The 22,652-nt window shown below is 37.4% G+C and overlaps 1 pseudogene; it reads right to left on the reverse strand.

Moving 5' to 3' along the window:
* Positions 1-572: 572 nt before the first annotated feature.
* On the reverse strand, positions 573-22,299 carry LOC127801698 (cleavage and polyadenylation specificity factor subunit 3-I-like; annotated as a pseudogene).
* Between the last annotated feature and the right edge of the window lie 353 nt (positions 22,300-22,652).

Consider the following 22,652-nt stretch of genomic DNA (forward strand, 5'->3'; position numbering starts at 1 on the left):
GCCCCCACTCACTTCGTAAATTTGTAAAATTGGTCATGACCTACTTTCTTCTCTCCCCTCTCATGCCTATCACCTTACCGTTGTTCTCGCCGCGCTGTCTCGCTGCCATCGCCTTATCTCACCGATAATAGCGAGGTGGTGGCTATGAGAGAGAAAAAGAGAGAGTAGGGCAGTAACTCACTTTGTAAATTTATAAAATAAGCGGGATAATTTTATCGTTTGCTCTCATTTTGTAAGTCTTTATCGCCTATGGGTCCTTAGAAGAACCCATCTCCAAATTAAATCCCACTCATCTGTTGCCCGTTGCCACGTTGGGCAACAGTTAAGCAACAGATCAATGCTTGATAGATAGAATAATGTTAATTATTATTTAAAAAGTAAAAACTAAACTGTAATAAAGTATATATTTATTACACATTACTTTTTAATTTTAAGATAATCTTATTAATTAATGACATTCAATTACATAATGATGCGATTATTAAATAAGGATTACTTTTAACACAAAGAGACCAAGTTTCACCAATCAAATCCAGATCAAAAGAAGACATTTCAACACGAGGGAAATGAAATTCATACAAAATTTGAAATTTCTGTATAAAAAGATGCATGCAGAATGAAGTGAGTTCCATTCCAGACAGCTTCTAAACTTTAGTACATTCATTCCTATGATGGATTACAAACTCCTCCACGATACCACCCAGCTTAGCATCATAAGATTAATGACAGTTGTAGTGATAAGATTAAGAGCTAAGAACAAGAGGGGATTGGCTTCACAGCACTTTGGATTCTGCGAAATGCTGTTCTCACCCTCTCCCCCAGGCCATCATTCTCACTCTCCACGTCGCCAGTGAGCCTGTCTAGCCGTGTCATTTGTCCATCCACGCTTATCACCAGTCTTCCATTCTCTCCAGCCGTCACGTCTCCGAAAAGCGAGGCAAGCAGCGCTCGGCAGATCTTCTCTGCCTTTCTCTCCTTTTCTTCTTCGTTTACTTCACCCTCTGACTCTACAAACACTCTGGGCATCTCCCGGCTGATATTCAACACCAGAGCCACGGTTGAGTCTGCGACCATGTCGCTTATGGGATCTGCAGTCCAATGCACTGAGATATGTTTGTCTGATTCCTGCTTCACCGTTGCGCAGTTGTGCACGCACAAAGTAGGAACCCCGGATTCTTCATCATTCGACGATTCTACACACTCAAATATCTGCTTTAGCCTGTGCTTTATCACGCCGAACGCTCCAGAGTAAGGGATGCTAATCCTTTGAATGACATTGGCTGTCGATAGCTGTGAGAACACATGGAGATCATCGGCGCCATGATCTGATAAGTGAATCCCTTCTTCACCAACAAACCACTGACTGCTTCACCTGCTTCCGGGACCTTTTCTGCCAGCCTTCCAATGGTTTTTGCCATTTTATCGGAGTTGTAGTACATTTCAACAGACTGAGCGTTCTTGGGGGTAATGATTTTGGTATTGCCATCAGCAAATAGAGAGATAAGTTTCTGCTTCAGCCTCCCCATCTCATTAGCTTCTCCATGAACAAGAATTATGTTAGGAGGCATAAGCTCTTTCAAGAATGTACTTGTCTGAGCAAAATCCGCATGTGCCGAGAAGGAAATGTAGTGGACCTGCATGTTGAGAGGAGCTGTTAGGCCATTCATTAGGGTAACTTCTTTGGGTTCGTTAATGATGGATTTTGCGAGTGTTCCCTCCACAACATATCCGGGTATGACGACAGCATTTTTCTTATCTGAACACCACCTATCAAACAGCTGGCGAGACAACCCACTCTGAAGCCCACCCGGGCTTGCCATGACAACCGAGGGGCCTACATCGTCAAAATTCTCAATACTTTTCAGGGGTGATATGTGCTTGAAATCAAAGGGGTTTGAATTGGCAAATTGGTTCCGTATCCTTTCATTCATGGAATTGATGTAGGTCTGATAAACTGCCATGCACCTCTTTGCAAGAGGGGAGGCATAATATATGGGAATATTATGGAGCTCAGGATGGTTTGACCAATACTCATCAAGGATCAGTAACAGTTCTTGGGCACGGCCAAGGGCAAATGCTGGAATTAAGACACGACCACCTTGAGAAACGGTAGAGTGAATGACATCCGTAAATCGCTTCTCTCGAACATGCCGTGGTTGATGAAGTTGAACACCATAAGTGGATTCAATTATGCAAATGTCAGGAGAAAATTGTGGAAGCTCAGCAGCACGAAGATGCCGATCTTCTTCACGTGAATAATCTCCAGTATAGAGGACTCTGACACCAGCAATGTCAACCATGAACATGGCAGCGCCAAGGACATGGCCAGCAGTGTAACACCAAAAGCGGATTCCATTTACTTCTAAGGTTTGATGGAAGTTAATAACCTACGCATGGGAAATACTGTCATAAATGAAACTTAAAAACTGATGAGGGAAGTTTGACTTTTCAACAGTAGCCAATAAATGTCACCTGCCCATTTTCAAGAATCAAGTCAGTGAAATTGCACCTAAAACTCGTTAGTATTTTAGATGCAAATGAAATTTGTAATATCAAAAATATAGAAAAAGAATGTATGAGTATCGCTCTCAAGCAAACAATGTTAACATTTGCATGGTCATACATCCTGAACAAGAATATAATAATGCCAAGAGATAATTGATGCCATACCATCATTGTGTAAAAACCAGGGTTATCGTGGGCCTAGGAGCGCCTAGGTGCACCTTTGGCACCTGGAATGCTCCTAGGCGAGTGCAGACCAACCAGGCGTGCTCGGGTGCATCTAGGTCCTCAGGCGCAACCTTGAATTTAGGTGCACCTGGCTTTTTTTTTAACTGTTTTTAAGGTTTATATTTTACAATTTATTTTTTTATTTAATTTTTTTCTATTTAGGGTTTATATTTATTACTTCAACTCCAAATTTGATAAGGAGCAAAAAGACTACTACTTCAAATGCTCCAATTGAATTTGAACTTAATAAAGATGGAGAGGGAGATTGTAACAGTCCGCTCCCACCTATGGGCGTTACCGGTGAATAATCGTCCGAATTACTCACGCACAACACCAAACTAATGAAAAGATGGACTATGTTTCATCGGGAAACGTCCTAGGTGAGGACTAGGCTTCGTCCTTTTCTTCGCTCCACTTGAGGTGTCGGTCCCAAAACAATTAAAGAAGCACAACGGAACGGGACCCGAAATCCGAATGAGCTTCACCTTTCTTCAGCTCATCTCACTACAGGCCAAAGGTGACCCAGGCACAAAACTAACACATTAAATATCTACTGAGTACTGGGAATTTATGAAAAATATCTCTTTGATCCTTACCTGGTTCTAAAACTTGACTCCACCAACAAGCCACTAACAACCATAAGTCTACATTATGCCGATTTCGACAAACTGGATACCATTCAATGCCCAATAACATACACATTCACACACAAGAGTATATATACATATCACTACATGAATATATACAGGAGATAATACAATTCACAACATAGGCAACAATGCTAGTTGCCACTTCAACCACCCGACATTATCTCTGCCTGCATCTGGACTCGCAACATCTACAACACGAGGTAAGACCTCATGAGTCACAATGACTCAGTAAGAGTGCAAATGAATATAAACAAGATAATATATCCAATGCAATGACAAGTAAGTATGCATGGTTGGTGAGGCATATCCGCCCTCCGAACCTAACTGTTCGAGGCGGTGATCTCCCGTTTTACCCCCTTAGCATGCATCTAGTCTCCTTATGGCCATATGACTACACTAGACCACCTATAGAACATGCACAACTAGACACTGCACAATACATGTATTCATCAAGGTTACCAAACATTCGCAAGGTCGCCCACCCTTGGGGCCATCCCTTATCTAGCTCGAAGCCTTTCCTGCCACCGGCGAAAACGCCAAACTGAACTCCGAACTCTTTTAGGACTACTGTCTCCTCGGTAGAACCTAGGAACAATTGCACAAAAACTCAGCAACAGACATTAAACCAATGCCTTCATTTTTGCCATACACCGCAAAACCACCCGACAACAACTTCCAATCAACCCCAACTGAGGGTTCAATGCAACCAATAATTCACAATTCACACTATCCATATAATGCTATCAACTCGAAAGGAAATAAATAAATTTACTTCAATCATCTGGAGGAGAAATCCGAAAAACGACCACACCGGCGTTGGCTCATGGGATGCCACCTTGAGCTCAAATCGCATTTCTAGCTTCTGGCACACTCCCCGTGCCCCAAAACAATTTCTAATTTTTTTTCCATTTCTTAAGAATTTTCTGGCTATTTTTCTCTATTTTTTCTTTTTCTTTTTTCAAATTTTTCTTTATTTTTATTTTCACTTTTCCTTTTCTTCTTTTTCCTTTTTTTTCTCTTTCCTCCCCTGCATCTTCTTCAACCTCGCGCCCCCTACCCAACTGCCGCCCGGCCTCCATTGTAGCCAGCACCGACGCTACCTGCGCTGCAGTCACCAACTGACACCAGCTGCTGCACGACCGACACCGACGGGCGCCTCTACCGGCCCCTCCTGCACTGCGCGCCACCAGCAGCCGGGCCTACCTCCCGCACGCCATCACCACTGCAACTTCTTCCTCCAGCCACCACAACAACTTCAGCCGTCAAGACAACCTCTGTCGCTGATTGCCGCATCTCCAGCAGCATCCGCGGCCGCCGCAAGCTACTGCTGCTCCGCCTCCAGCCTTCAACTGCCTCACTGCTCCTGAGCTTCATCGTCGGTCATGGCAACTACTGCCATGTAGTTTCCATGGCCGATCGTCCCTCACTCTCACATCTGATCTCTCTCTCTCAATCTCTTCTTCTCTCTCATGATCTCTCACTCTCCTCTGCTCTTTCTCTGTTGATGGCTTCCTCCAACGCATCCAATGCACATATATATATATTACATAATTTACATATTAATCCCCCATTTTCTCCATAATTTCACTTCGGGAAATTTTAATTACACTTAAAAAAAATTTATAATTGCTCTTAGACCCTCCAAAACTTAATTTAATTATCATTAAACCATTTACATTTTTGATTTCTTTGAAATTAATATCTGACTTCTACTCGAGAATACCGATTTCATCCATCCACCTACACGGGGCCTTTATTCTACTCAATGACACCTCAGGATTTCCTCGCTCACAAAATCGGACCACCCCTAGGGTCTATCAGCCTCCCGGAAATCCCCTGCAACCATTTGGTACTGACACTCATTTAAGCTTATACAAAATTTATTTCGAAAATTATTCCCGATCTGATTGCTTTCAGTGTCATTAACTTCACCTCGAGATGCTCATCAATCTCATGCCCTCTTCCCTAGACATCTAAGTCCTGAGCCACTCCCTGTCGTCGATTAGGTAATTTGCTAATTCATTTCTCGAAATTGACCTTAGGGCCCGCCAGACCGCTCACTATCCAAATTACCAAAATGCCCCTCCCCTAGAGCACCGTCATTTCATTTCCCGTCTCTCTCTCAAAGAGCACTCTTTGAATTTTATCTTATTTTCTAACACTGGTGGAAGATAAGGATATTGGAGATAATACTTCTAATGATGAAAATATGGAAATGTTTGGTCTTGATGATAAGAATGATTTTTAGATTATTTAAAATACATAATTAGTTAATCTTAATTAAGATTTAAGACCTATAAATTGTTTAAGATTTAATTTAACTTAAAAACTTTTAAATTGCATCTTTTGACATTTTTTATCGTTCTTTTCATTATATATATATATATATGCCAACAATAGATTTTAAATTTTTTACAAAGTTTTTAACTTTTGTGATGCTTATATATGAGTTGCTAAAATATGAAAAGATGTGCTTTACTGAAATTTACAAGTATGTAATTTGTTTTAATATTATTTTTTAGTTAGTATATGTTAAATTTTTTAATTCTCTTGATAACATGCTTGCGAATATGTTCTCAGAAGTTATGACCTATTTTATACCATATTCTTCAACTAAAATATATATTCTTTTTTTTTTTTAGTTAGCATGCGCCCAGTTTCACTAGGCACGCACCTCGCCTTACGCCTTGCGCCTTGCGCCTTGCGCCTTGCGCATCAGGCTCCAACACCCTTTTGCACCTAGGTATGTTATTCAAGTTTTGCATTGAATGCAAAGATATTCTAGAAGAACTCCATCATATTAGGCTAATATTCAGGAGTGGCAAATTAGGAAATAAAAGGCTAATTATATGTAAATTTAAGTGAGGGATAGATAGGGTATTCTGGGTATTCCTCATTACAACTCACGCCTGTTATGTCTATAAATAAGAGGCGTGGGGTAATCTGTCGAAGGCCTAATATTCTGATCATACTCATTGATTATAGAGAGTTGTATTGCTAGAGAAAAGATAAAGAGAGATCTTTGTAATCTTGCAATGAGGGTTCTCGGTTGTTTCAGTGAGGATTGTGGGGTGTGCGAGTGATTCATATATACTGTTTTCATCAAGATTATAGTGGATTGCTCTCTGTAAAGACTGGATGTAGGACTGGTTTTAATCAGTTCCAACCAAAATAAACCTCGGTGTATTATGTGGTTTGATTGCTCTATCTTTATCCTTTGTCAATTCTATAATTTTCTGTTTATGTTGTATTATTGAATCAGTGAGAAAGTGCTCAAAGAGTGGTTATTTGGGTGAATTCTTGGACCGACAGTGCTCCCAATTGTAACAAATTGGTATCAGAGCCGAGTCTCTCATCAAGAACCTTCAAGAACAAAAGACCTACCCACAGAATCTCTCAAACCCTTACAACAACAAGAATTAATGAAACACAGAAATAAAGAACATGAAATCGAAACAAGAACAACACCAATTTATCCTGCTCAGTCTTCTAAAGAAGACCTACATCCAAATTGTCTTAGGCACATATCTCCACTATCTTGAACGAACAAATCAAGGATTACATGCACAATAACTCTCAACAGTCTTATACCCAGAACTGCAAAGAGTTTCTCTACCCAAGAATACAAAAATATACCCTCTCTGATCTCAAGTACAACCTTGCGCATACTCCTCTCGCCTTCTCACTACAAGACAGCATAATGGAATGCCTCTCACCCGACCTCTATTTATACACCATAAAGGCGGTAAACAGAAAACTAACTAAAGATCGGCTAGTTACAACCAACTAACCGGATTGCAGCTAACGAACCCTTCTAGAAACAAACCTTCTAGAATAACACAAGTGATATACAAATGCTAATTAGCAAAAACCCTCCTCCCGAGACAAAAGCTAATCTAATACAAGTGATTACAACAAATATATATGAAGTTTGGAATGACGACAAAGACAAACTAGAAAATGAAAAGAAAGAAAGGTCTAAATCGGGAAAGATCAAAGAGATTACGGAAGTTAAAAGACCACTACGACAAGTAAACATACCTCAATTTTGTCCATTGACCGAAGAATATCTTGTTCATCATACAACATATCTTCAACTGAAACTTTGCTCACTTTGACATAATCTGATAACATCAACTTATAGATGGCCTTTGTTGCATGAGTCATGAAAACTCGCCCCTTAAACGTGGTCTATAAAAAGAATCTAGAATCAGCATCTAAAAGGAAACTATGAGCACTAATTGAGTAACTGTTACTCAAGAAAGCAACAAACCTTCTCCAAGAAATATGAAAGTGAAGCAGCATGATCCAAGTGAAAGCTGACAACAAATAGCATTAGCATGCACTTAATCATTAACAAATTAGTGTCAAAAGTAAAAAAGAAATAATGATGCATTTAAGGTCAAAAAATATAGTGGAAAACATATTCCTTGATAGTATAAAATTGAAGATGGAGAATGCATACAAGACTTTTAAGGAAACATGCTGAAACATCCTAGAAGTAAGAAATGCTCGAAAATATTATAAAACAAACAAGAATGGGAACAAAGAAAAGTGGAAATTGCACAAATTAACTACCACTAAAATATAAAATTTGTTTTTAACTGCTTTTCTAGAAAAAAACGTTTTTGTCCTTTCCAAACAAATTAATTACATGTTATAGCTACTTTACCAATTTTGACCCCACCATCTAATCTTTCACATCAATACTTTATTTAAGAATTCAAAATAAAATGAAAAACATTAAAAGACCAAAATACACCACCATTTGTAAACACAACAAACCACATTTTCCAACAAACCCCCAAAGCCACAGCCACTGCAGCAGCGTATAACACCGCCACCACCCCCAACTACCTACAACACCACCACAAAATTGAAAGTAAAACATAACTAGAGATCATTTTAGTGATAATGGAATCCACGGATTGAAAGAAAAAAATAAAAAATAAATAAATAAATAATAATCGAGCTTTGTTGGGCACTAAACCCGATGGGCCAATTAAACCTGAAACTAAAATTAAATTAATTTTTATTTTTTATTTTTATTGCCATGGGATTTTCCTAATTACCTAGAAATCATTTTAGTAATAATGGAACGCACGGATTAAAAAAAAAAAAAAATCACGTTTTGTTGGGCACAAAACCCGATGACCGGGTTTGGTGGGCCAACGAAACTCGATCCAGATTTAGTTGGCCCACTAAACCCGATGGGCCAACTAAACTCGAAACTAAAATTAAACCATTTATTTTTTATTTTTTTTGCCATGGGGTTTCCTAGTTACCTAATAGACCCAAAATTAAATTATTGTTTAAGAATTGCACTTTTATTTGGATAAAACAATATTATAACATCATCTTGGTCCAATGTTCATGGTTAGTAGGTAGTTAGAACACTTGATTGATAGCCACCTAATGGCATCCCATGCACCAAGTGACGATTTTGTTTGCATTCTGCATTCAATTAACTCAAATAACGTTACTAGAAATCATTTTAGTAATAGTGGAACCCACGAATTGAAATATAAAAAAAAAAAATCGGGCTTCATTGGCCCATTAAACCCAATGGGCCAACTAAACCCGAAACTAAAATTAAATCACTTTTATTTTTTATTTTTTTTGCATGGGATTTTCCTAGTTATCTAGAGATCATTTTAGTAATAATGGAACCCACAGATTGGAAAAAAAATAAAAATAAAATAAAAAATCGGGCTTTGTTGGGCACTAAACCTGATGACCGAGATTGGTGGGCCAACAAAACCCAATCTGAGTTTAGTTGGTCCACTAAATCCAATGGGCCAACTAAACCCGGAACTAAAATTAAACCCTTTTTTTTTTTGCCATGGGGTTTTCCTAGTTACATAATAGGTCCAAAATTAAATTATTATTTAAGAATTGCACTTTTATTTGGATAAAACAATATCATAACATCATCTTGATCCAATGTTCATGGTTAGTAGGTAGTTAGAACACTTGATCGATAGTCACCTAATGGCATTCCATGCACCAAGTGACAATTTTGTTGGCATTCTACATTCAATTAAGCCGAATAACGTTACTAGAGATCATTTTAGTAATAGTGGAACCCACGGATTGAAAGAAAAAAATAAAAAATAAATAATCGTTCTTTGTTGGGCACTAAACCCGATGACTGGGTTTGGTGGGCCACGAAACCCGATGTGAGTTTTGTTGGCCCACTAAACCCGAAACTAAAATTAAACACTTTTTATTTTTTTGTCATAGGGTTTTCCTAGTTACCTAGAGATCATTTTAGTAATAATGGAACCCACGAATTGAAAGAAAAAAATAAAAAAATGAATAATAAAATAATCCGACTTTGTTGGGCACTAAACCCAATGACTAGGTTTGGTGGGCCAACAAAACCCGATGGACCAACTAAACTCGAAACTAAAATTAAACCATTTTTTTTATTTTTTTTGCCATGGGGTTTCCTAGTTACCTCATAGGTCCAAAATTAAATTATTGTTTAATAATTACACTTTTATTTAGATAAAACAATATCTTAACATTATCTTGCTTCAATGTTCATGGTTAGTAGATAGTTTAGTTAGAACACTTAATCGATAGTCATCTAATGGCATCCCATACACCAAGTGACGATTTTGTTGGCATTCTACATTCAATTAACCCGGATAACGTTACTAGAGATCATTTTAGTAATAGTGGAACCCACGGATTTAAAGAAAAAATAAAACAAAAAATAATCCGGCATTGTTGGGCACTAAACATGATGACCGAGTTTGGTGGGCTAACAAAACCCAGTCCAGGTTTTGTTGGCCCACTAAACCCGATGGGCCAACTAAACTCGAAATTAACATTAAATCACATTTTTTTATTTTTTATTTTTTGCCATGAGTTTTCCTAGTTACCTAGAGATTATTGTAGTAATAATGGAACTCACATGTTGAAAGAAAAAATGAAAAAAGAAAAAATAATAATCGAGCTTTTTGGGCACTAAACCCGATGGCGGGGTTTGGTGGACCAACGAAACCCGCTCCAGATTTAGTTAGCCCACTAAACTAGAAACAAAAATTAAACCATTTTTTTTTTTTTTTTGCCATGGTGTTTTCCTAGTTACCTAATAGACCCAAAATTAAATTATTGTTTAAGAATTGCACTTTTATTTGGATAAAACAATATCATAACATCATCTTAGTCCAATATTCATGGTTAGTACGTAGTTAAAACACTTGATCGATAGTCACCTAATGGCATCCCATGCACCAAGTGACGATTTTGTTGGCATTCTACGTTCAACTACCCCGGATAACATTGCAAGAAATCATTTTAATAATAATGAAACCCACGAATTGAAAGAAAAAAATAAAAAAAAGTAATAATCGGGTTTTGTTAGACACTAAAGCCGATGGCCGAGTTTGTTGCGCCAACGAAACCCGATCCGGGTTTTGTTGGCCTAGTAAACCCAATTGGCCAACTAAACCCAAAATTAAATTTAAATCACTTTTTATTTTTTTATTTTTTTATTTTTTATTTTTTTTTTGCCATGGATTTTCTTCGTTACTTAGAGATCATTTTAGTAATAATGAAACCCACGGATTGAAAGAAAAAATGAAAAAAAAAATAATAATAATCGACTTTGTTGGGCACTAAACCTAATGACCGCGTTTGGTGAGCCAATGAAACCCAATACAAGTTTAGTTGGCCCACTAAACCCGATGGGCCAACTAAGCCCGAAAACTCCATGGCCAAAAAAAAAAATTAAAAAAAAAAAAGTTGTTTAAAGAAACTTGGTGAATGTGGCTTCAATGAGGTCTCAGTTGCGATTGGTGAAGAAAGTTAAATAACCCAGCAAGCAAAAAGATTGAATTGAGGAATAATGGTTGAGTTTAGATTGTTTCGACAATAGAGAAAGTAAAAAATAGTGAATGTTGAAAACAAAAAGTGATGTGAAAGAGAGAAAGTGTTCTCCACACATCAACTAACTATAATCATCATAATGCATTGACTAGTGACTAAATCTTGGATGTGAATTAATATTTCAGAAATAACACCCATTCACTCTGCATTCAATTGGTTTTAGACAGAACTAGGAATAAGCAATGCCAAGGATGGCAATCCTATAGAGTTAACTGGGTTTTCAACCCTAATTGTTAGGACTAGGAGGATCATTATCACATAGGCCAAATTGGGGGATAACCTCCTAATTTTCTGTAGAGTTAGTCAACCTGTAACCCACCTGACTTTAAATAAGAAAATTTCTTAAGGTTCGATTTATTTGCAAAATTTAATTGCCCACAAAAGGTAACTGAGATTGGATTACACATTCAACATAGCTTTAATATGCTCCCTTTCCTCTCTCTCTCTCTGCCACTATTGTAACTCTTCCCCTCTCCTTGTATGTCTGTGTTGATCAATTCTTCAGACAAGGTCTAGCACAAGCCACTTCCTTCTTCTGTCGGTATGTGGAATATATGGCATCCTAGCACAGTAGCATTGATGTCACAACCCTAAGGGCAAATTTGTAAAAGGCCGATAGTAGCCGTTAATTGGTTAGCTGGAGTTAAAAGGAAGGTTAGTTAAGTTGTTGTTATATTGATATAGGCTCTATATAAAGAGAACTGCTAATGTGAGAAGGTATCATTGAAGAATAATAAACTCTTACCTTTCTCTCATTGTTCTCTCTCTCTCTCTCTCTCTCTCTCTCTCTCTCAAGCGTTCTCTCTTTTTCCCTTAATCTTTGTCTCTCCCTCTAATTATGTTCTTCTTCTTCTAAATTTCTATTCAAACCCTAGGACACCATAGGGTCTTGACAAGTGACAAAGAATCAAATAGCAGACCCAGAGTTCAGCGGGTTCAGTTTGGGGCGCGACATCGGAATTTACTAGCAAGTCCAGCCTGATTAAAGGAGGCAGAACGGACTAGTGAACCCAGGTGATCTGGGTTGACGGATGTGAGCAAGGCACGACCCAAGACGAGGCAATACGATGGACGTGAAGCTGGTGCAGGTGAGCTTACAGACGGAAACAAAGCTGGTGAAGCAATCTAAGTTTGGGGTGGAATTGATCGAGTCACTGGAGATAATTTAAGAAGCGGCAAGTTTGATGACTCTAGAATAATTAATTTCATCAGAGTCAGAGGCTTGCAGCCTTTGGACAGTGATTGGGTGAGTGAAGGCACGGTGTGGAAGTAGGCCGGGGGATCTTGAATCCCTTGGTGCAATTCTTGGAGGTGATTCATGCGTTCTATGCAATAACGCATCAGGTGAATTCCAACTTTCGACCACTGGTGACGATTGGGTAAGAAGTGGACACAGGCTTGGGGCGATCTGGAATCTACAACGCAAAACGGAAGGCTATGACTACAAAGATTTTCAGACTAAATTGAAAGACGAAACTAGTTCTCCGAACAACGACTCGAATTTGAAGTTGCAGCAAAGCGAGTGATAAGGGAAGTTGGACGTTCATGGGTGCAAAATTGAAGTGATCAAGTGGTTGTTAATTTCTGTCAAAGGGTTGAAGACGTGGATGGAACTTGAGGCCACTAAGAATGCAAACTAAGTTACAGGAACAATTTCCGGTTTCTGAGGGGAACCTTAGAAGCTGTTGCAGAGGCGAAATTGCAAGGAATTAAACCAAGAAGATGGATACAAGAATTGCAAATACTTGGGATAGTATTGACAGCAAATTGAATAGTCCATCCAGTAAGTTTGATGAATTTTTTATTAAGTTTACCAAGAAGGATTAGGTTGCAGACAAGAGTTACAACAAGGAGTTCAACAAGTTGAAACACGAGAACTCAGTTATGGAGTATTGGGTCAAATTTGAGAAATTGAAAGCACAGGCGCTCCATTCCCATCAAATCTTGAATGAGTCTTATTTTGTATCAAGATTCACTAATGGTCTTAATGTTATGCTGAGGCTTATGGTGAATATGTTCTATCCTATGACATTGGAACAAGCAGTGGAGAAAGCGAGACTACAAGAATTAGCCCTAAAAGGCATTTGCAGAAAGCATGGGCTACCACTTAAAAGTTTTCTTAAGAGTAGCCAGCAAGACAAAGGTAATTCTATGGCTACTCTCAGTTTACAGCAAGAAGTTAATGAATTGCCCACATTGGAACAGGAACTTCAGGAAGTAAAAGATAATCCTATTGAAGAGATCTCTAGGGAAGATGAGGAAGTAGAAGATGCTGTGAACGCGGGAAAGGAAAAGATCACAACAAATGATATTGTTAGAGATTTCATAGCCGCTAAAGAGGCTGAGGAGTTGGTGTTGATTTTGGTAGAGGGAAATAAAGGCGATACTTCAAACGAGTTTGAAAAACCTGTAGAACAACAAGATGTTTCCTCTCTCATTCATCAAATAAAACCAAGGAGGAGGAAGAAAAAGAGGCCAAGGCGAGTAAGAGAAAAGAACAAGAAAAGGCGAAGAAGAATTCTAATTGTGAAGACTGGAATTGGTTGAAGAACGGGGTCCACAGCTATCAATTCTTGGGGACAAGAAGTGCTTGAAGGGGTGGAGATTGTCACGACTCTTGGGGAAAATCCATAAAGGGCCAAAAGTAGCCGTTAGTTGGTAAGCTGGGGTTAAGAGGTTAGTTAGTTAGGATGTTAGTTAGGTTGTTGTTATACTGATATAGGCTCTATATAAAGAAACCTGCTACTGTGAGAAGGTATCATTGAAGAATAATAAACTCTTACCTTTCTCTCATTGATGTCTCTCTCTCTATCTCTCTAGTTCTCTCTTTTTCCCTTAATATGTTCTGTCTCTCCCTCTAATTCTATTCTTCTTCTTCTAAATTCCTATTCAAACCCTAGGATACCCTAGGGTCTTGACAACTGACCAGGACAAATTCAGCTTCAATATTTTTGACTGAGCTTAAGCTTGACAGTGAATCAAGAAACTTGCCATGCATCACTGCTTTGCTCAGCCACCTGATGACAATTCTTGAAGTAAGTTAACTTTGCTGTTAAAACTGAGACTATGATCTCTCAAGAATTACTCAAGAACCTCACCGAATTCAAACCAACATTGAATACTGAAAGTAGAAAATAAAAACAGAATTAAAAATAGAGAAAACCAAACTAGATTGCAACACACAAGATATACCCTGGTTCATGCCATTTTCATGACACTACATCCAGCAATCCAAGAAGCAACCAATCCACTAGAAACGAATAAGAAACCAGTACAAGAATACCCCTCTTTCACTCCACCTTGCCTCTCGAATACAATACTCTAATGAAAACAACAAGAACTAATATCGCACAGCTCTTACTCTCGCCTCTCACTATATCCGAACACAAGGAATGAAAGATATGAAAAGTTCGATGATCGTGGCTAACCCCCACACCCTTGTATTTATAGACTAGATGGGCGGAACTCCCTAAGAGAAAATAACTAACTTATAAAAGTCAAACCTACCCTTAATAAAACAATTAGTTACATTTATGTCCTATTAACTAACTGCTGCCAAGACATCTTTATTTCTTCAATAAATCCAGCATTCAATTACTTTAGGCAAAACAGTAACAAATCTCCACCATTTTGCTTCGAGTAATCCTGGAATTTCAACCTTCTAGCTCTGCTCACTTCTTGAATAACCTGAAAACACATCAAACTGTAACAACATTAAGCAATGAAGTAATTTGGACAATGGGACTGCCTTAGTGAAAATATCTGTAGCATTTTCACTTCCAACAACTTTTATAAGCTCTACCTCCTTCTTCTCTTATAAAATGATATCTAATATCAATGTGTTTTGTTCTTTCATGATGACACTGATTTTTGGCCAAATGGATGGCACTTTGACTATCACACTTTAAAATAATCCTCACATTACATCCTAGGAGTTCACTAATCAAACCTTTCAGCCACAAAGACTCTTTAACAGCCTCTGTTACAGCTATATACTCTGATTCGGTTGTTGATAGAGCTACAACTAATTGAAGGTTAGATTTCCAACTAATTGTAGACTTCCACAATTTAAATACATAACCGGTTGTAGATCTTCTCCTATCTAAATCTGAAGCATAATCAGCATCAGAATATCCTATAATATCTGGTTTTTTAAAATCATCAGCTCCACCATAAATCAAAACCTTGTCAATTGACCCTTTCAGATATCTAAATACGCACTTAACTGCTGTCCAATGTTCTTTCCCTGGATTTGCCATAAATCTACTTATCACACTCATGGCATGAGCTAAATCAGGCCTAGAACACACCATTGCATACATAATGCTGCCAACAGCATTAGAGTAGGGAATTCTCTTCATTTCTGATAAATTCTTTTCATCTATTGGGGATTGAGCATGAGAAAGTTTAAAATGTTGAGCAAATGGAATATTTACTACTTTTGCATCTAACATATGTAATTTTCTCATAATTTTCTGTAAGTAGGCTTTCTGGGATAGCTGAAGAGTTTTATTCTTCCTATCTCTATATATTTCCATTCCTAAAATCTTCTTGGCTTCACCAAGTTCTTTCATCTCAAAAATTGACTTGAGTTTAAGTTTTAAACTTTGAATTTCAGCTGTTGATTGACTTGCTATGAGCATGTCATCTACATAAACCAAGAGATAAATTGCTATTTTAGTGAAAATATGTTTAAGATAGACACAACAATCAAAGGAACTTCTTATAAACCCTTGACTTAACATAAAAGAATCGAATTTCTTGTACCACTGCCTAGGGGACTGTTTTAGTCCATATAAGAACTTTCTTAACAAGCAAACCTTGTCTTCCTTTCCCCTAACTTCAAAACCTCTAGGCTGATCCATTAGAATTTCTTCCTCTAATTCACTATGAAGGAATGTTGTGGTAACATCCATCTGCTCTAGGTAAAGGTCAAGATGGGCTGTCATAGCTAGCAGAATTCTTATAGAAGTGTGCCTAACAACTGGTGAAAACACTTCATTAAAATCAATTCCTGCTACTTGGGTGAAACCCCTAGCTACTAACCTAACTTTATACCTAGGTTTAAGGCTATCTTCAGCTCCTTTTACCTTAAATAACCACCTGCAGCCGACAATTCTTTTTCCCAAGGGTCTATCCACCAACACCCATGTTTCATTCTTTCTTAAGGAATTCATCTCAGCTTCCATGGCTTCCTGCCATTTCTGAGCTTCCTTAGAATTTACAGCTTCTTCATAGGTTTGAGGTTCTTCTCTTGCTATTTCTTCTACACTTAAGAGTGCATATGCTACCAGATTTGAGAACCCATATCTCACTGGAGGCCTGCTTATTCTTCTTTATCTATCCCTGCCTACATTATACCTATCTCCAATAGGATCTCCAACTGTACTAGATGAACCAACACTATCCATGTGCTGATCTTCATCATAACTGGATGAATCCCTAACTTCTATAGATCTATCAAGACTATCTTGGCTTGAGGATTCTTCACCAGCACTTGGCTGGTCCTGGAAAGGTTCTAATGGAGAATTTTGAATAGTACCAGCATCCTGTTGCTGCAGTTCAAAATTTACAGCTTTGTCTTTCCCTTCCCTATCCTCATTTTTATTTCCTAGATTGATAAATGAATTTTCATTAAAGATTACATCTCTACTTATCATGGTTCTAGGCATGTCTTTTTCTAAATTCCACAACTTATACCCCTTAACTCCTAAAGGATAACCAATAAACACACACTTCTTAGCCCTAGGTTCTAATTTTCCTTGTTTTAAATGTGCATAAGCTATACACCCAAAAACCCTAAGATGATCTAGGTTTGGCTTATGATTATACCACATTTCATAAGGAGTCTTAAATTCTAAGGCTGATGAAGGTGACATGTTTATTAAATAGGCTGCTGAAACAATAGCCTCTCCCCTAAATGCTTTTGAAAGCCTAGCATGGAATAGCATGCATCTTACCCTCTCAAGGAGGGTCCTATTCATGCGCTCGGCCAGGCCATTTTGCTTAGGATTTCCAGGGACATTAAGATGTCTTAAGATGCCATTTTCATTTCACAATTGGGTGAATTCCTTATTACAAAATTATAAGCCATTATAAGTTCTAATGACTTTTAATTTCCCACCCTTTTGATTTTCAATCATGGTTTTCCAAGTTTTAAAAGCATCAAAGGTGTTATCTTTTTTTTTAAAACAGAAACCCAAACCATTCTTGAATAGTCATCTATAATAGAAAGAAAATACCTAGCTCCACCATGGATTGGAGTTTGACTAGGGCCCCATAAGTCCGAATGGACATATTCTAAAGGACCTTTAGTGATATGCACTGCTTTCTTAGGGAATTTTGTTTTCACAGATTTTCCATAGATGCAAGTTTCACATGTATCTAAATCTATCATTTTTCCGGAACCTAAGATCCCTTGATTAGCTAATTCTTTAAGCCCTTGGATACTTATATGAGCCATCCTAAAATGCCATAATTTTGATAATTCATAGGTATTTTCTTCCCCTATGGCTGCATCTCCACATACTGTGGAAGCTATCATAACAAATATTCCATTTTTAAGGACTGCCTTCATACATATAAGAGATCCTTTAGTTACCTTAAGAATATCCCCACAGCCACTATAACTGTAGCCATTCTTAGCTAATTTTCCTAGGGAAATCAAATTTCTTTTAAGTTCTGGGACATACCTAACGGATGTTAAAATTCTGATTGATCCATCAAACATCTTTAGTTTAATATCCCCAATCCCCTTTATACCACACTCTTGGTTGTTTCCGAGTAAAACCTCCCCCCCACTCATGTCTTTATAATTCAAAAACCATTCTTTGTGAGGTGAAATATGGAAGGAGCATCCGGAATCTAACACCCATACCACTTCATTCGAATGTCTTGAAACCACAAGAACATCTGAACTGCCATAGTCTAATTCCCGAATTGAGTTTGAAACCTCTGATTTACCTTTATCAGAAAACTCCTGCTTCCTTTTAGAACAACTTTTCTTTATATGTCCTTCCTCATGACAATGAAAACATCTAAATGTTTTCTTGCCATTTCTGGATTTTGATCTAGACTTTCCTTTAGCCTTAGGGTCTTTCTTTTTTGATCTATACCTAGTTGAAAGGGCATCACCAGCAGTTTTCTTAGATTCTACTTTCTGTTGTAAATCATTAGAATTAAGGGCACTTACAACATCTTCTAAAGATTTGGTATCTCTTCCATGCTTTAAAATGTCTACAAAATGCTCATATGACTTAGGCAGTAAATGCAACAAAATTAGGGCCTTATCTTCTTCTTCATATGATATACTTAAGTTTTCCAAATCAAGACACAATTTGTTAAATTCATCAATATGATTTCGAAGCTTTTGCCCTTCTTGCATTTTGAAAGTAAAAAATTTTGCTTTCAGATACAGCCTACTTGAAAGGGATTTAGTCATATATAGACTTTCTAATTTGGCCCACAAATCCTCGACAGTTTCCATTTTAGACACTTCTCTTAGGACTTTATCTCCTAAACTCAAGATTAGGGTGTTGAAAGCTCTTTCACTGATTTCTAGCCTACGATTATTAGCTTCTAATCTTTGTTCGGCAGTAGCTATTTCTGGGAAAGGTTTTTGGGGTGCTAAAGCTTCCTTTAACCCTAAATTTCCCATCAAGGCTTTCATCTTAATCCTCCAAAGTCCAAAATCATTTGTGCCATCAAATTTTTCAATATCATACCGACCAGCTGGGGTTGCGGAAGCCATAGTAGACAACTCGACTATAGGTTTCTAAAGATTCTATAGGTTTCTTGATATTTCTTGGTTAAAAGGACCTAAAGCTCTAAAACCAAATTGTTAAAACCGAGACTATGATCTCTCAAGAATTACTCAAGAACCTCACCGAATTCAAACCAACATTGAATACTGAAAGTAGAAAATAAAAATAGAATTAAAAATAGAGAAAACCAAACCAGATTGCAGCACACAAGATATACCCTGGTTCATGCCATTTTCATGACACTACATCCAGCAATCCAAGAAGCAACCAATCCACTAGAAACAAATAAGAAACCAGTACAAGAATACCCCCTCTTTCACTCCACCTTGCCTCTCGAATACAATACTCTAATGAAGACAACAAGAACTAGTATCGCACAGCTCTTACTCTCGCCTCTCACTATATCCGAACACAAGGAATGAAAGACATGAAAAGTTCAATGATCATGGCTAACCCCCGCACCCTTCTATTTATAGACTAGATGGGCGGAACTCCCTAAGGGAAAATAACTAACTTATAAAAGTCAAATCTACCCTTAATAAAACAATTAGCTACATTTATGTCTTATTAACTAACTGCTGCCAAGACATCTTTATTTCTTCAATAAATCCAGCATTCAATTACTTTAGGCAAAACAGTAACATTTGCCTTCTCCCATTTGCCAAACCAATACAGGTATTTGATACCAAACTTTCTAAGTAAAAGACAAAATGCAAGAAAATAACAACCTGAACTGGAGCATTTAGGCATATAAGAATGAGTAAGCTTGCTTCTTGGCAATGACCATGATTCTAAGGTATTAGACACAATGCTCCATGGCTAACTTAATTTTCTTTGACCAGACACTATATTGACACCAACGTGTTCAAAAACAAGCCTTCTTAAGCGACTATGATTCATTCTCTTTGATGAATGACTATATACTTACTCTCAAGTTCAAAATTTTAGATATATAATGAAGGACAAATCTGGTTTCAGTGGAGGCTTGCTTAAGGTAAGAAGGGTAGGGAAATTTGTGGAAGAGGCTAGGGTTTTGATATGTAATGGGCTCGTAGGCTTAGGGGTAAAATATGGGAAAAGGTGAAATTTAGGAGCTGAGCACAAGGCTGGAAGTAAAATTACAAAAATAAAAAGACGAAATTGAAAGATTAGAGAGGGAGAGAGAAATATCGCCTAGGCATCACAAATCGAAAGAAAGCATCGAGACTTGGAGGAAATTGAATGCAAGTATTCATTCACTATTGGATAAAAGAGATTACAATGATATTTACAGAGTTCTAGTAAACCTATTCTTACTAGGATTAGGAAATCATTTTTCCTACTGAGAACCTAACAAAATGGAAATCCTTTTCCTATTAGCAAACTAAACAAAATTTAAATCTATTAACAATAAGACTAGGAAAAAGACTATAAATAAAAGCTAAACACTACAAATAAAACCCTAACACACAATTAGAGTTACCAAAAAGACCTTATGGAACATTATGCAAAATGACAAAAATAACCTTCATGCATCAAAAAGGAACAATGCAAAATGACCAAAATAACCTACAACTGTTGGAGCCACTTTCACGCCCTGGGTGGGTTAGGTGGTGCCTCCAAAAGGAATGCATGCAAGTTTTGTTAATTATCAAGATATGTCAATGCCACATATCCTCAATAGTAGGTTAGATTAGATATCAAGGTTCAAAACACACACACAAACTCAGAATTAGAAATGTCATTCAGAGTCTAGAAACAAAGCCCATTTTCAGAAAACAATTGCCGCAAACAACAGATAGATATATTCATGTGTTTATGTATAGTTTCATAATTTATGTGCATTTACACTTCACGCAACACCTTTTTAATTTTTATTCATAAAAACTATGGTGCCAGTGCCTTCACTAAAAACTAAAAACTAAAAAAAAAGTAAATATTATACTTATGTCCAAACCCCAAGTCTATGGATTTCATTGTCAAATCTTGATAAGTTCATAACAAATCCAAGGAAGGATTCCCCACTCCCATCAATACTAAGGTTTTGCCTTAAAACCTTTTCTTAATTTTTATTTTATAATTTTGAAAAAAACATAAGCACTTATTTTAATCAAGGACCTAAAGCTATTAAACAAGTGTGGAAGACTTAATAAACAATCATGTAATTACCAACAATTGTTTTATTTTATCTCTTTCTTGCAAGCACTGCATATTTCTTTTACTTGCTACAATTTTCTAAAATTTATCAATACTATGATAATGCGTTTGCTATTTCTGAGTTAAAAAAAATTCAATAGATGCTCATTGAAAATTTTAATTGTTATATCTTGTGGAATGAGAAACTAAGATTGCTCATTGTGAGAAGGCAACATGGCATCTCTTGACTGTACCCAAATTGCATCATAAATTGAACCCTCATCATGAATTAGCGCAACTCTACAAAGTACACTCCAACTCAAGAGATGAAACATGTTAGATAGAAACAATAAAGATCCAAGTAAAACATTCCTACTTTATAGGCAAATGTTTATGGGAATAAACCAAGGGACAACGGGAAGGAATAAACCACATCAATTGAGTATTTAACTTAAAAGCAAAAACGGAGAACATACTGAGTGACAAGGAGCACATCAATGGTAGAAGGATCAATTTCGTCAAAGTATGGCAAAGCAGCCATGCCCGAGTACGCAGGATGAATTCCACAATCAAACTATACAGTGCAAATAAAAAAACAATAGTTAAATAAAATAAATGAAAAAAGTGAACCGACCCCAGCCACTATTAAACTAACACTGAGAACACAAATATTTCCATTGGAAAACCTACCAGAATTGTCTTCCCTTTGTAGGACATATGAACGCAAGACCGTCCTACTTCGTTACCGGCACCTAAAGGGGTGATAATCAGCTTATCCCCTTCTCTTGTCGCCGGCGGATCACGTCTCTTCAGAGACGGCGCGGGTTGTCCCGTTGAAGCCATTCCCTTCAGAAGCAAAGAAGACGGAGATGACGGGACGCTGTAACACCGGAGATGTGAAGCCGTATCGGGAACGCTGCGGCGCCGGAGATGACAGGGCGAACGGAGCGAGAAAGATGAAGCAGTGGCGACGGACAAGGGACGCCGGAAACTGTGCAGCAGCAACGGCGGGCAGGAGATGATGGGTAACTGACGATGGACGCCAGAGATGACGATGCTGCCAAGGGAGGCGAAGAGAGACGAGAAACTGGTCGCTGCTTTGGGATTGGGGATTTGGGACTGGCTTGGAATTTTTTCATTTGTTTGAGGGTAGTATAGCCTTTTACTGGTCCACTTATGGCTAGCTTGGCCCTGCGTCAAAGCATTTAAATTCTATAAAATTTAAGATGATAATGAGTTTGAATAAATGTGATTTTAAGTTAATAATTATTAATTATGTGTTTAGTTTGAAAAAATTAATAAATTATTATAATTTGATAAAAAGACGAAAATAGACATGTTTATTGAATGATATAAAATTTTATCATTAAATATTGATAAATTACACATAATTATTAAAAAAATATATTAATATAATATTCTTTTTTATTTTTTTCTTTCAATATATTATTATTAGATTAATAAATATAATATATATATATATAAACACAACAAT

Source organism: Diospyros lotus, chromosome 5, assembly GCF_014633365.1.
Source record: "Diospyros lotus cultivar Yz01 chromosome 5, ASM1463336v1, whole genome shotgun sequence".
Classification (NCBI taxonomy): Eukaryota; Viridiplantae; Streptophyta; class Magnoliopsida; order Ericales; family Ebenaceae; genus Diospyros; species Diospyros lotus.